The sequence below is a fragment of the Polypterus senegalus genome, chromosome 5 (assembly GCF_016835505.1).
Source record: "Polypterus senegalus isolate Bchr_013 chromosome 5, ASM1683550v1, whole genome shotgun sequence".
Classification (NCBI taxonomy): Eukaryota; Metazoa; Chordata; class Cladistia; order Polypteriformes; family Polypteridae; genus Polypterus; species Polypterus senegalus.
In genome coordinates, this window is record NC_053158.1 from 188,781,938 (window position 1) to 188,794,540 (window position 12,603).

Here is a 12,603-nt window from a genome sequence, read left to right on the forward strand (position 1 = left end):
TGACATTAAATTTCATCTGCCACAAATCTGCCCAAGCCTGTCTGCTATCCAAGTCCTTCTGTCATGATATAACGGATTCCAAATTATCTGCTAATCCACCTATCTTGGTATCATCTGCGATTTTCCATTATCTACTAATACTTGTTAAGAATTTACTACAGGAAACTAACCATATGAATTACTAAGCCTTTTACACATCTGTATATTCCAATACAAGGTCATGCGTAAGATCACAGAGTCTCCACTTTTAAGGGTTCTAAACAATCTCTTAATAATAAGTGACTCTTGGGAAATTGCTCTCCTGTTGCTTTTAGATCTAACTGCAGCATTTGATACAGTTTATCATAGTATCCTTATTGCCCATTATGAGCAGTCTGTGGGTGTTCAGGGAACTGCTTTGGATTAGTTCAGGTCATACCTCACAGACAGAAGCTTTTTAGTCAGCCTGGGCAATCTCTACTCTCCTTTGGCCCCTCTCATCTGTGGGGTCCCTCAAGGATCTATTATAGGGCCTGTTCTTTTTTCACTCTCCATGTTGCACTTACGATCCATTGAAAAAAAAACAAAACCATAATATGTCTTTTCATTATAATGTAGATGATACACAGCTATATCTTCCACTGAAATACACCAAATCAAATTCTCGTAGACTTTTATTGCAATGTCTGGAAGGCATTAAAATATGGATGTTCTCTTCATTGGCTTCCTCTTCGATACAGGATCAAATTTAAAATTTCACTGTTTGTTTATAAGTCCCTTAATGTTTTAGTCCCCATTTATCTTACTGATCTCTTACACCCTTATTCTTCTTCACGCTCACTGAGGTCCTCTGACAAGAGGTTATTGGTCATGTTGAGATCTAGACTTAAGTTTACAGGGGACTGTGCTTTTTCTCTAGCTGCCCCTAAGCTTTGGAACAGCCTAATTTTTTATATTAGGTGAGTACCAACTTCGGTTACTTTTAAATCTCACCTGAAAGACTCTCTTTTTGCTTTAGCTTTTTACACTTTGTATTTAATTTTTACTATTACCCATACTAACTTTAAGGGCATTAAGCAAACTCCTGTCAATCATGGAGAATCCACTGCATCCACTGAACAGTGTCATCTCCAGGCAGAGGAGCAGCTTCAGTGACAGACTTTTGTCACCGTCCTGCTCCACTGACAGACTGAGGAGATCGTTCCTACCCCACACTATGCGACTCTTCAATTCCACCCGGGGGAGTAAATGCTAACATCATTTATTTTTTTTTTTACTATTTAATTTTTTTTTTTTTTTTGTATCAGTATACTGCTGCTGGATTATGCGAATTTCCCCTTGGGATTAATAAAGTATCTATCTATCTATCTATCTATCTATTATATAGTGCCTTTCCTATCTATCTATCTATCTATCTACTATTTATACTATTTATTAAAGTCTGTATTAAATTAGAGGTGGGCGATGTGTATGAGCAGACAAAGGGACAAAGCAGCTGGGAGAGGATGTCGCTGCTAAAGATCTGAGCGACATGGTGTAAACAGCCGCTGAAGAAGCCTAAAGGTCCTTTTTTAGGGCCACTCACCAGCAATTGGCAAAAATGGTTTATTCTATTCCTTGATCTGTTACATTTCCAGTTCATTAAATTATCCAACAAAATTACTTATCTATCTATCATATAGTGCCTTTCATATCTATCTATCTATCTATCTTACAGTGCCTTTTACATCAGTCTGTCTATTATATAGTGCTTTTTACATGTATCTGTCTAACATTTCATAGTGTGAATCGCTGTTTCAGAGGGATTCACAAACAGTCCATAATATTCTTATTCAAAAGGAATGATACAATATGCTGGAATACTTAGAAAAGTATAGGGTATAGAGGATGACACATTCATTAGGAAAGGACAAATGTGTATTTAGTGAGAATAACACAGAATCTGTAAATGATAGGGATAAAACTTGCAAATTTCTCAATGAAAGGCAGAAAACGCATGCTACCTACAAACCACAGTACCAATTTACAACGTATATGTTAGAGGACAGAACGGTGTAAAAAGCTACAGCAGTGCCAGCACCAAAGGCATACTCTTTTTACAAAAGCAATCAGCCCAGTTGCCGTAACCGTCTAATGTAACTCCATTTGTAAAACCTGAAGTGAAACATACAAACTTCACATTTTCTTATATAAAATCATTTATTTATATATTGGACATCCCAGGTTCAAATACTGCATCTGGTTATTTCCCTTGTGATATTTTCTACGTCCTTCCTGTTTCTGTTTTATTTGTCCTGTGCTTTCTGGTTTTCCTCCCAGAGACATGTAGATTTGATTATTTGGTGATTTCATGTTGTCCTGGAGGGTGGCACAGTGGGTAGCGCTGCTGCCTCGCAGTTAGGAGACCCGGGTTCACTTCCCTGCTGGTTTCCCGGGTCTCCTCCCTGCGTGGAGTTTGCATGTTTTCCCCATATCTGCATGGGTTTCCTCCCACAGTCCAAAGACATGCAGGTTAGGTGCATTGTAAATTGTCCCTATTGTGTGCTTGGTGTGTGTGTGCCCTGCGGTGGGCTGGCACCCTGCCCGGGGTTTGTTTCCTGCACTCTGTGTTGGCTGGGATTGGCTCCAGCATACCCCCTTGTAGTTAGGATATAGCGGATATATATTGGATAATGGATGGATGTTGTAGGTGAAGCCTTGTCCAGGTTTAGTTGTGCCCAGTGCTGCAAAAATAGGCTCAACACTCTGAACGTGATGCAACTGCATACTGAAAATTCGAAAATGTATATGGTGTATATCAAAAGCCTTAAGAAATCAAGTCAGCGGAATTCAGTAATACACGTTAAATTAAGTCCTGTGATAAATATGCAGGAGTAGCCACAGCAGTAATGTAAATTTGGTGTTGGTATAATAAAAAGTGACATATCAATAGAAACAAAACCACTGACTTTTTCATGTCTCCTCTGTGCAATACTACAGCGCACCAGTTTAGAAAAAAACAGCATTTTGCAAAGAAAGCTTCTTCAGAATATATCTACAGTAGATGTAATTATCTCCGCGAAATACACGAACTCGCTTTTACAAAGCGAAAATTCTGATGCCAAAACAGGTCACAGCCTTACCTCCCAAAACACCGGTCGATCGAAAAGTCAGGAGTCTCGCCGATGTCTCAGCTGCGCGAACTCTCCGTCGCTGTCGATCGCCAACTTCGAATCCTTTCTGTTATCCCGGATCACGTGACGAGGAGCGCGTCGGGGAGGTGTTCTCTCACGGACAACATTCCTGGATTCCTTTAGAAATGGACCACAGCCATATCCTGTGAATGTCGATCGTGTCATTCGTCAATTTCAGAAGACAACTGTCACATATGAAATCCTGCAAGCAAACGTTTAAAAAGAACGCGTCTTGGACCTACTGTATTTAAAAAGGAACACCGTAAAAATCACACTAATTATAACGTGAAGTTTAAGTATTTGTTATTATTAGTAATTTATCACTTCTTAATGACAGCTTTTTCTGTCTCAAATGCTTTTGGTTTCAGTGTGTTTCCAAAAAGTGATTCTAACACTTTTCTGTTCTCTCTTTTTCCTTACTACATTCAGGACACTGAGCTGGTTTTTTACTGCCTCAAAGTAGCGAGCTGCTAGATCATTTATTGCATAAGCAAAAAATCCTGGAATCCCCTAGCGATACAACGTGGACATATTGGATGTAACATCTGTTCACGTATACCTCATCCATTCCTAATAAAAGCAGCTGATGATTTTAAACTTGGTCCGCTATGAGTGTCTAGGTAAATGACTGCGACATGCGATGGAAAGGCGTCCCGTCTAGAGTTCTTCCCAGGATGCTCTAGCTATAAAGCTGGAACAAAATAGATGGCATGATAGACATAGCGAAGAAGGATAAAGAGAGGTTATGTCTGGGTAAAGAAAATACAAAGAAAAAAAACTGAAAATTCTGAATATGTTATAGAGAAAGACGCACTCGTTCATAGAAAAAAAATCAGGGCTGGTGAGTCAGTCGGTAGATAAATCCTTCGACTCCGACTCCTTAGTTTCCGGTAGTTCTGACTCCGACTGCAACTCCGACTCCCCGACTATGACTCCTATTTATTTAATATGCTAATGTATTTTCCATGTTGTTTGAAGGAAGGCAATGTACACGTTATTCAACCACAGAACTACTGGCTAGGAAGCTGACTTCTTACCGTATTGGCCAGTTTAAACAAAAGACAAGAACCCCTGAACACACATCAGGCCATAGCACACACCTACACTTACATCATTATACTTGTTTACACTCAAATGAACTTATTAAACACATTCTCAGCTGAACTTCACACTAGTCGTAACACAACTATGCACTGGGCTTTATTCTGACATCAGAGAAGTATTTAATTATGACCATCGTTTGTAAAATGGGACATTTGAACTTGCTGTAATTTTTTTCTTTACAATTTTAATTGGAGGCGGAGGTGGTACATGTTTGCCAACTCCAGGTACCCAAAATTGTCTCCGACTCCACAACCCTAGAAAAAACATATTATCATTAGTACTTGCACACAAAGTTAATATAAGGAAGCACTATTTTGTGTGGCACTCACAAGATATATAACCCTTACAGCCTATGTCACCCTGTTGCATGGTATAAAAAAGAGTGACACTGCAGCATCTTTTAGGAATTGTGTGCAAGTTAATCTTTAGATCCAAATGTCAATACCACAGCTATTTCAGTCTCAATGCAAATTGTTCAGTTTAAAGTCCAGCTCCACAGGTGTTATACTGTAGTTTTGTTTATGTGGGAAAACACCTACTTCAAAGTACTAAATGACAGACAAAGTGAAACATCTCCCACCCTGTACCTGCATTTCAGTCCATCTGAAATCTCCAGATTGTAAGTATAATGTGTGGTTGGAGCAGCTGGATATTTTTCAAGAGACATGCCTAGATTGTGGCAGACGGCTGGGGGTTATGCCCAGCCGAGACGCCTGAAAGGACCAGGAGAGGGACCATACCTCCACCAGGCCATGAGAGGCCAGCCGCATGGGAACACAGCATGGAAGCTCAACACAACTGGGGCCCGTGGTCACCACAAGGGGGCATCCGAAGGATTGTGAAGCTCTGGAGGTCAGCACTTCCGCCACACCCGGGAGTGTTGCCAGAAGGAATTCCAAGGACACCTGGAGTGACAGGGTCTAGAAATGACCACAGTTTGGAAAAAGAATGATATGAGCAAACTTTGAATTAACTATCACAGAATGGTTGATTGTACGAGGTGTGGCAGAAAAGTAATGAGACTGGCAACGCTGCACTGTTGTCCTTGATAGAGCACGTGTATCAGTACCCTCTCATAGCTCAGTGCGAGTTTCAACTCCTTTAACTACGGGATTTTTGTGACTGCTATCAGCGAAGTTGTGTTTTTGGTTGTGCGTCACGCAAAATGGAACAGCGGAATTTGGAGCAACGTTGTGCCATTAAACGGCAAGTGTGACGTTTGAAAAGTTAAAACAGGCCTATGGGGAACATTCTTTATTCCGAGCTCAAGTTTTTCGCTGGCACAAATCATTTTTGGAAGGCAGAAAACACGTTGAAGATGAACACCATTCAGGGAGGACTTCAACTTCGAAAACCAATGAAAACATCGAACGTGTGAACACTCTTGTGAGATCAGACCGTCGTTTGACATTAAGAATGTTGAGTGAACAATTAAATTTGAACAGATATACCGTTCATCAAATTTTGACTGAACATTTGCACATGCGAAAGGTCTGTGCCAAAATGGTGCCGAAAAACCTCACAATTGAGCAGAAGGACAATCGAAAAAACAAGTGTCTTGATCTTCTTGACAGAATCGTTAATGAGCAAGATTCCTTTAGTCATGTGATCACAGGTGATGAATCATGGATTTTTGAATATGATCCTGAGACCAAGAGGCAAAGTCAAGAGTGGCACACTGCAAACTCTCCTCGACCAAAGAAAACTCGAATGGGCAAATCGAAGATCAAATCAATGCTGATTTGTTTTTTTGACAAAAGGGGAATCGTCCACAAAGAATTTGTTCCTCCAGGACAAACTGTCAACCAAGTTTTTTATAAAGACTTCCTTGAAAGGCTCAGAAAAAGGGTCATTCGCGTGAGACCAGACATTGCAGACAAATGGATGCTCCATCGTGACAACGCCCCATGTCACACTGCCCTCTCCATAACAGGATTTTTGACCTCAAAAGGCATTCCTGTGGTTCCCCAGCCCCCTTATTCACCTGACCTCAGTCCGTGTGACTTTTTCCTTTTTCCTAAACTGAAAATGTCCTCAAAGGACGTCATTTCGGGACTTTAGAAAACATCCAAAAGAGTGTAACGGACATGCTGAAGACCATACCGGTTGAAGACTTCCAGCGTTGCTACCAATAGTGGGAGCAACGTCTCCATCGGTGTGTAGCTGCCCAAGGGAACTACTTTGAAGGGGATAACATTGATGTTTGAAAAAAATAAAAAATCAGTCTCATTACTTTTCTGCCATACCTCGTACTTGAAATACATGTGCAAATGAACTTTTAACTACCTTGCTTAGTAAGAACAAGTTATCATTCTGAAGTATTTATTAACTGGAAAAAGAAGGCCTTGCAGGGTGACATATCATGTGTGCCAAAGCAAACCGCTACACTACATTTCAGGTAAACTTTCAAGCTTGAAAGCAAAAACATATTATTTAAATTGCATTTAGAGGGTTCACACCCAAACCACATCATTACTTTCTCAACATGATTTTTAACCACAATAGTTGTGTAAATATTTAAATAGCTTACATTACACTTAGTAATGTGTTTAACATGGCACATGTGCCGCACTCTCATTCTGAATACAAACACAGTTACAGATCCATCATTGAATTTGCTGATTACACCGCCATCATAGGCCTGAGCAGCAAAAATAATGAGGTGGCTTCAAAAAAGACCATTACCTTTTGATACAGCAGAGCCAAGATAATAATCTCTCCCTGTTTTCACAACCAGGGGGGCAGTCATAAACTTGGGGAAGAAGGAGGCAGATCACACTCCCTGTTACTATACTTAAGAAATAATGCTGTAGAGGAAGCCAGCAGCTTCAAATTTCTCGGAGTCAACATCACAGATGACCTGAAGTGGGCAAAACACACCTCAACGTTCGTCAGGAAGGCTCTGGACAGTCCAGAGGCCTCCATCTTTGATCACCAACTTCTATAGTGCAAACTCACTGACTATATAACATCCTGGGACAGCATAAGCCAAAGTCAGCCAAGTCCTGTGTGGGAGGTGAATGAATATATAGTTGCCTTCCCTTTAGGACATAAAGTGAAAGTCAAAAAAGGCAAAATGTAAAAGACTTGAAGGGGTCTGAATACTTTCTGAATCCACTGTATAAAACATTAGAACGACTGTAATGAAAACAGGACATTCAGCCCAACAACCTCACCTTGATTGTCCACAATAACATCAAGTGAGATGTGAAGGTCCCTAAAGTCCTACTTTCTGCCATGGTAGTTTCTTCCATATGATTAACTATTATTCTCTGCATGAAGAAAAACGTTCTAACATTTGTGTTGAATCTGCCCTTAATGTTTCCCAATGTGTCCCTGTGTTCTTGTTAAACATTAATTAATTGATAAGTTACAGCTGGGATTCACTGTGCTACTTTAATTCTCTTCATAATTTTAAACACTTCAGTCATGTCCCCTCTTAATCTCTGAATTGCTCTTTCAGTGTGTCCTCATAGCTTATACTTCTCAGTCCCAGAATCCACTTAAGTTGCTCTCCTCTGGACTTTGTCTGGCATTGCTGTGTCTTTTATGTAATATGGAGACCACATTAAGTAATACGGAGACACATTATGCTATGTAACCTAACATTCTAACATCGCCTTCTTGATTGCTCCTGTACACTGTCAGGATGTACTGTAGGTAGTGATAATGTTGAAAGGTGCTAAGACTCCCAGGTCCTTCTCAAGAGTGGTATTTTCCCAGTTCAGACCTCTCATTGTGTATTCAAATCTAACATTTCTACTTTCCTTTTCCTTGCATTAAATTTCATCTGTCAAAAACCAGGCCCAGGCCTGTATGCTGTCCAAGTGCCTCAGTAACAATTTAGCGGGTTCTACATGATCTGCCCTTCCAAATACTTTGCACCCTTAGAAAGACACACAGTATATTTGATGACCTCAGTGGTTATGCACAGTCACTTTTCTCTCATATCACTTCCACCATTGATTCCGAGATATTTTTAATCCTCAGGCCTTAAGGTTACTCATCAGACACTTATACTGATAAAATCATGAGTGTTTCTTACATATAAAGTCCTAGCTGTCCCCCGCAGCTCCACACACGTAGTAGTGAAACAGGACAAATTTGAAAACATCAATCAAAAAAATGTAAAAAATCTAATTCTGACCAAGCGGAAGGTAGGTACGCTCCGAAGTCAAATACTGGCACTGCATCTGATCGTGTTCAGCTCTGACGGGAGAGCATCCCCTGCATGGGGAGAAAAGCACATGGCCGTGGTATCTCTGCCAACGAGCAGCGACTTTCTAAAACACACGTACTGTAGCTCTGATCTCTCTCTCCAAAACATCAAACATTGGTCCTTAACAATCTGTAGATGATAAAGTCTTTTGAACAAACAAGTACCGCTAGCTAAGCGGAGGCAAGGTACGCTCCAACACGTGACGAGAGGTAGAGTGACTTGAACGGAGGCTGACATGAGAGTGATTGAGGGCCCTGCCCACTTTCCCCTCCCCTCGGCCCACAGGCTCTCTCTCGGATTTGCGCAAATAAATCACTCCTGCATGCAAACTATGGTACTTGGCGCAATGAGAGAAGTCGCAAAATCAACCGGAATGTTCAAGCAAATTATAGAAAAAACCCGATCTAAGTCCGTTAAGAAGTCGTCTCGTGAAAAGCAGACAGACAGACAGATGTTGGATTTTACATACCGCATATATATATATATATATATATACAGTATATATAAATAGTGGCATGCGGCTGGGGGTGGTACCCAGCCGGGATACCCAGGAGGACTGGAGGAGGGCTTGCGCCTCCTCCAGACCACAAGGGGGCGACCACCCTGGTTGCTTTGGGGACCACGGGTAGAGAGCATTGAAGCTCAGCCCTGTAGGGGCCCGTGGTCAGCGCCAGGGGGCGCCCCAATGCCTACAGAGCCCTGGACCTCAGCACTTCTGCCACACCCGGAAGTGCTGGGGGGAAGAGGATCGGGGACACCCGGAGTGCTTCCGGGTGCGGAACCGGCACTTCTGCCACACTGGGGAGTGCCGAAGGAAGATTGCCAGGAAGCACCTGGAGCACATCCGGGTGACTATAAAAGGGGCCGCCTCGCTTCATTCAAGGCTGGAGTCGGGTGAGGAGGAGGACAGAGCTTGGGGGAGAGGAGTGTAGGCGGCCTGAAGACTAAAGGCATTGAGTGTGAGGCCTGGACTTTGGGGAGTCTTGGGGGTATTGTGTGCAAGGCAGGAACAAACCCCGGGCAGGGTGCCAGCCCACCACAGGGCACACACACAAACACACACCAGGCACATACTAGGGACAATTTTAGAATCATTAATGCACCTAACCTGCAGTGAATACACTTGACTTGAGCATTCCTAGTCTTCATCCTCTTTCTCTGTACATTTACCATTCATTTGCTCAGAGGTTGCTGCGCTTGCTGCTTCCTGAGCAGCCCTTCTTTTCTCCACTCTAGCGGCCCACTTCTTCTCTTCTTTTGTCACCATCTTTTCGCGTTAAAACTGATTAAGTCTGTGTTTTTGTTGCACTTACTTAGTACGTTTTCCTTAATTTTTCACTTAAGCTGGCACTTAAGTCTTCAATCTGCCTCAAGAATAATGTAAAATATCAAGGGGTAGGGGAAGTGACGGAGAAGGTGGTAGGGATGAGAACGGTGTCCATATGCATGCGCCACACAGCTGCCCTGCTGGCCACTGACGGGAGTTTATTCTACAAAAAACTAAAATATAAATCAAAAGAGGAATAAAAATCACCCCGAAAGCAGACAGTAGAGGTCATGTAGTATATGTGTACCAAATTTCAGGTCAATAGGTCAAACGTTTTGCAAGCTACAGGTGATTTAAAATCCTGGACAGACAAACAAACAGCCACGGCAACGTATTATATAAGAAGACAGACAGACAGATAGATAGATAGATAGATAGATAGATAGATAGATAGATAGATAGATAGATATGAACACACTATAAGATAGATAGATAGATAGATAGATAGATAGATAGATAGATAGATAGATAGATAGATAGATAGATAGATAGATAGATAGTGTGGAAACTGTACCCCCAAACACAGACAGACTGACACCAGGATGTTCAAAGCACACTCCTTTATTTTTCCTGAGCACCACAATGCCTTCTTTCCACCAATTCTCTTTCCTTTCTTCTTCTTCTTCTTCTCTCTCTCTCTCTCTCTTTTGACCTCCTTCCTCCTCCTCACAAGCTTTGTCTCCTTCCTCCCAACTCTGGCTCATTGTCTGGAAGGAGGCGGCCCCTTTTATCAGGACCCGGATGAGCCCCAGGTGCTCCCCTTGACGTCACTTCCTGGTGTGGCGGAAGTGCCAGGAAAGCACCTGGAAGCACTCCGGATCTTCTTGGAATTATTTCCGGCAGCACTTCCTGGTGTGGTGGGAGTGCTGCCATCCAGGATTCTGCAACTGTCCGGGCGCCCCCTGGCGGTGGCCACGTCCTCTCACGGGCATCCCAGCTCCGTCTCTGTGGCCCCCAAATAGACCCGGGCGGCTGCCCTCTCGTGGCCGAGGAGAAGTATTGTCCCCGTTGGGGACTGTCCAGGCGTCCCGGCCAGGCAGTGTCCCCAAACATCTGTGACAATAGATACATAGATAGATAGATAGATAGATAGATAGATAGATAGATAGATAGATAGATAGATAGAGTGAACGGCACTATATGATAGATAGATAGATAGATAGATAGATAGATAGATAGATAGATAGATAGATAGATAGATATCTGCTGTATTGAACCTATGATGTTGTTTTCATTGTCCTTTTTATTTGTTGTTGGTATTGTATTTCTGCCTCTGGGGACATGCAAGTAAGAATTTCATCATGCTTGGACCATAAATATGAATGCATGATGGCAGGTATCTCCTGCCTCGCTCTGACATGTTTTGGGATGGTCTGAAATAGAAATCATGTTGGGCAAAGATATGTTCTTGTCTGAAGTGTAGGATCTTTGATCATTCCAGACCCTAATACAGCAGCTATTTCAGAAGGGTTTGGACTATGTAGTGGTAAGTTGACTGTGATTTGCAACACTACTTTGTTAGCACATCACTTAATTCTTCTCAGGATCATAAAGCAAATTCAAGAATATGATATATTATCTAAAAATAGAAAATCTTCCATTTTCTAAACCTGTTTATCCAGAGCAGGGTTCCAAAGAAGCTGCAGCCTATCCCAGTAAGCATTAGTCATAAGGGAGAAACAATCCCTTGACAGAGTGCCAGCCCTTACAAGGTGAACACACACAGGGCCAATTTAGTATCACCAATCCACTTAACTGGCACATTTTTAGGTTACTAGAGCAAACGGGACTACGCAGAGCAAACCCATGTGAGCACAGGTACAGCATGCAAACTCCACACAGTAAGTAACTGGACTTGCTCCCCTTGTCTCCTTGTTACAAGACAGAAGTGGCAGCACTACAACACAATGCCACCCTTTGAAAGAGTATTTCTTTGCATGAAACTGCACAGAGTTTGGCAGTTTGGCAAAAAATCATTAATACTGTTCAAAGATAAGCCTGTCTAGTTCCTCCTGAATTCCAGTTGTTTCATGTATAACACTTTTTATCACTAAATAGCACCTTGTGTTTTTAGTATGGTTTATGATTAAAAATCCCTAATTATTTTTGTAGTATATGGGATTGATTGTATTTCTGATTAAATAGATGTTTAACTTTGTTATTTTACATTTGTCATGTTACAACACTTTTTTTGTAATGCATATTTTTAGAAATACAATTAGAAGAAAAGTAAAAGAATTTTACTGTACTATGCAAACATGACAATTAGTTACCTGAACTGAACTGAAAAGTGGGAATGAAGCCTTGAGCACAAGATTCCAACAAGCATTACTTTGAAAGCAGTGCATAAAACTGCCAAGATGTTGTGAACTGCTAAAAGCCATATCTTTGGGAATACAGTACTGCACAACTGACTGGCTTCATCCCTCACCCAGGTAAGAACTTCAGAAGTGGATTCAGCAGCAAATCCATGTCAGACTTGCCTTTAAATTTTACCTTCCTTGCTGTTCTAGGGTGTTGTACTGTGCTAGCCATTATGAATGTAGTGAGAAGTCAAACAAAATGACACCTTTTATTGCCTAACTAAAAAGATTAAAATTATTCTGTCAGGTGTAATAGGTATTTCTGAACACAGGGTGGAGCTCTAGGCTTGTAGTATAGAGTCATGTGGCAAAGTACACCCCCATGGAATGTTTTTCCTTTTTTGTGGACATATCAAGATTTGATTTTTTAAATAGTATTCATAGATAAGGTTGATGTAAAAATAATAAATAAAATGACTCTGTAATAATTTATTCAAT

General features: G+C 41.5%; 1 protein-coding gene across 2 annotated transcripts in view; it reads right to left on the minus strand.

Annotated features, from left to right (window-relative positions):
* si:ch211-221n20.8 (fibropellin-1) overlaps nucleotides 1-12,603 on the minus strand; it is a 95,402-nt gene that overhangs the window by 66,344 nt on the left and 16,455 nt on the right. For both annotated transcript variants that reach the window (XM_039753814.1, XM_039753815.1), the window contains exon 2: nucleotides 3,102-3,295. The gene's annotated coding sequence lies outside the window, so the exon portion shown is untranslated. The remainder of the gene's footprint in view (nucleotides 1-3,101; nucleotides 3,296-12,603) is intronic.